The sequence below is a fragment of the Schistocerca piceifrons genome, chromosome 9 (assembly GCF_021461385.2).
Source record: "Schistocerca piceifrons isolate TAMUIC-IGC-003096 chromosome 9, iqSchPice1.1, whole genome shotgun sequence".
NCBI lineage: Eukaryota > Metazoa > Arthropoda > Insecta > Orthoptera > Acrididae > Schistocerca > Schistocerca piceifrons.
In genome coordinates, this window is record NC_060146.1 from 22921811 (window position 1) to 22925078 (window position 3268).

Genomic DNA, 3268 nt, shown 5'->3' on the forward strand with positions numbered 1-3268 from the left:
TACAGGTGGAGGTGGTACGTAAGGTGTGGAAGAGCAGTGCACTGGTGGAGCTGACATTTGTACTGTCAGCTGACTCACGTGGAAAGGCTGCACGACAGGAAGTAACAGACATTGAACTGTTTGGAGACAGACGCAAGGTACAGTCCATTTCGGAAATCGTAGTCCGAGAGCCACACTGTGCCGAGAATACCAACTTTCCTACATTATTTCTCACCATGCACCACGCATTGACCGACGAGTTTCAGTGAAAGGCCGAGAGCTGCGATGTTCACGTAGAGTTGTCTGTGTTAACAGACAAGCAACACTGAGTGAAATAATCGCATTAACGAGAGTGTGACGTTCGACGAATGTCTCTGCTAACAGCACAACGTCGCCTGCAGCGCCTCTCCTGGACTCGTGACCACATCGGTTGGACCCTAGACGACGGGAAAACCGTGGCCTGGTCAGACCAGTCCCGATTTCAGTTGATAGGAGCTGATGGTAGGGTTCGAGTGCGGTGTAGACCCCACGAAGCCATGGACGCAAGTTGTCAACAAGTCACAATGCAAGCTGGCGGTAGCTCCGCAATGGATTGGCTCCTCTGATCCAGCTGAAGCGATCCTTGGCTATAAATAGTTATGTTTGGCTTCTTAGAGACCGTTAGTAGCCATTTGTCGACTTTTTTTCCCAAACAACGATGGACGTTTTATAGATGGCAATATGCCATGTCAGCAGGCTACATATGTTCGTGATTGTTTTGAAGAACATTCTGGACAATTCGAGCAAATGATTTGATCTCTCAGATCACCCGACATGAATCCCAATGAACATTTAGGGGGCTTAATCGAGAGGTCAGTTCGTGCACGAAATCCTGTACCGGCAACATTTTCGTGATTATGGACGGCTGTAGAGGCAGCCTGGGTCAGTATCTGTGCAGGGGACGTCCAACCACTTTGAGCCCCAGCTTATGCGTTGATTTAAACCTTGACTGTTGCTCTGCGTTTGGTTTCCCGCGGTTATGCTGTGGTTCTTCCTCTTTCTACGTGTGGCAGCAGCGGCGTGTATCGATATTCGCACCTTGTACTATCTCTGCTCTGTTGCTTACAGTTTCCGGCTAGCCGGTGTGCGGCAGTCGGTCGGCTGGTGTGGATCAGCCAGGAAATCTCTGTGTGGTGCAGTGGGCCGGGCTCATTGGCGGTCTCTACGCAGTGCCGGAGTGTGTGGGGGCTGTTCCGATTGCTACGAGGTTCGTGGCTCACCGACTCAGGACATCAAAGTTGAGTGGTGATTTAATTACCGAAGCCAGTCTGTTCACATTGTGCTGTTGGTTTTCGTGGTTGGCTGTTGGGGGTATTCCCGTGAGCAATAGCGAGTGTTCGAGATGACGAAAGTTTGGCCACCATCCGGTGGAGTTTAACCGTATTTTGGTTATTTGAAGTCCAAATGCAGCAGCAGAATTTCCTGCCTTGTGGCCGTTAGCGTTCAGGTTTCCTGCCCTGTCCAGTGAGGTAAAATTCAGGCAGCGTCCTTTCCTCACCGTGTTGTCACTGTCCAACACGTGTGTGTAGTTTTGACAGCGTATGCATACTTGGTTGTGGGCGGCTACGCTTTTTACGTTTTGGCTTTGGAGTTCCTTGTGTACTCGTCAGGGGGAAAGCAAGTCGTCTTGTCGGTGGGTCCGTTGTCCGTTGACTGTCTCTTGGTTGGGTTGCTGGCGGATCGAACATAGTTGGGCCGACTACCTGTCTCCCCTAAGCGGACGTTAATATTTCAAGTGCAGACCGACCCCCAGAAACTTCTAAGCGCCGCTGGCTGTACTGCCTTTTCTTATTGGTGTTTGATTCTGTATTTTAATGGCTTATAGCCGATGGTTTGAATTTGTATGCTTTTAGTTGGGTTTCTAAATAATGGGCCATCAGCCGTCTTGAAATTTAAATTCCTTACTTGTCAAGTCTTAGGTTGTTTGAGCCTTCAGCCTCATTTAAAAAAGAAAATATTTAAGGATAAAGCCTTGGGCTTTCTGCCTTGTAAAAATTTATTGTAGTTGTGTTTTGAATCATGGGCCTTCAGCCGTTTTAAAAATTAAAGTGGTTGTGCCCCTAAGAAATAAGATTGTGTGACATATTCAGTCGATAGTTAAGCTCGGAAATTGGCGCTGTAATGTTTGGGCAACTAAATAAAGTTATATTTGTTCGAGTGTAACTGACAGCCACTCATTTTTGGCCCCTTTCCGCAATTCCAACCACCTTTTCTGTCCTGCGGATTTAACCAGGCGTTTCAGGCGTGTTGAGTCCGCGCCACGTCGGGTTGCTGCGCTATGCTGGGTAAAGGGAGGTCTGACGCGGTGTTAGGAGGAATCCCAAGGCTTCTGCCAGCTGAGTGTAGGAGGTACGCATAAAACTTCAACATCTGTTTTCTCAGAAACCAGGGGCAGTCGCATGAAAAGCAGCTAGCCAGGGACTGTTCAAATGTTCAAATGTGTGTGAATTACTAAGGGACCAAACTGCTGAGGTCATCGGCGCCTAGACTTACACACTACTTAAACGAACTTAACGCTATGGACAACACACACGCCCATGACCGAGGGAGGACTCGAACCCCCGGCAGAAGGGGCCGCGCCATCCGTGATACGGCGACTCTAACCGCGCGGCTAGCCAGAGACTGAGGACATGTCTCTCTACAACACACCTGAGTCTCATCGAAATCTGTAACAGGGTCTGATGGTCCTCCTGTCAGCATCATCTCACCCGGTGCTGGTTTGGTCTTCACCTTCTTCAGCTGTGGTGATTCCACATGTTTCCATTGGTTGGTTTGCTTCTTTGTTTCGTGGTCGTAGTGTTACACCGAGCGCTTGCCGATGGTAATTAAGTAACTAAGGAAGTCTTCTGGATTGGCCTGATACAGCTAATGCACTTGAAACTTCCTGGCAGATTAAAACTGTGTGCTGGGCCGAGACTCGAACTCGGGACCTTTGCCTTTCGCAGGCAAGTGCTCTACCAACTGAGCTACCCAAGCACGACTCACGCCGCTACTCACAGCTTCACTTCTGCCAGTATCTCGTCTCCTACCTTCCAAACTTTACAGAAGTTCTCCTGCGAAACTTGCAGAACTAGCACTCCCGAAAGAAAGGATATAGCGGAGACATGGCTTAGCCACAGCCTGGGGGATGTTTCCAGAATGAGATTTTCACTCTCAGATGGTAGAGCACTTGCCCGCGAAAGGCAAAGGTCCCGAGTTCGAGTCTCGGTCGGGCACACAGTTTTAATCTGGCAGGAAGTTTCATATCAGC

The 3268-nt window shown here is 49.2% G+C and overlaps 1 non-coding gene across 1 annotated transcript; it reads right to left on the reverse strand.

The window, feature by feature from the left end:
* Positions 1 to 2920: 2920 nt before the first annotated feature.
* Positions 2921 to 2995, reverse strand: Trnas-cga. Its single transcript has one exon. It is a non-coding gene; the product is annotated as a tRNA-Ser (tRNA).
* Between the last annotated feature and the right edge of the window lie 273 nt (positions 2996 to 3268).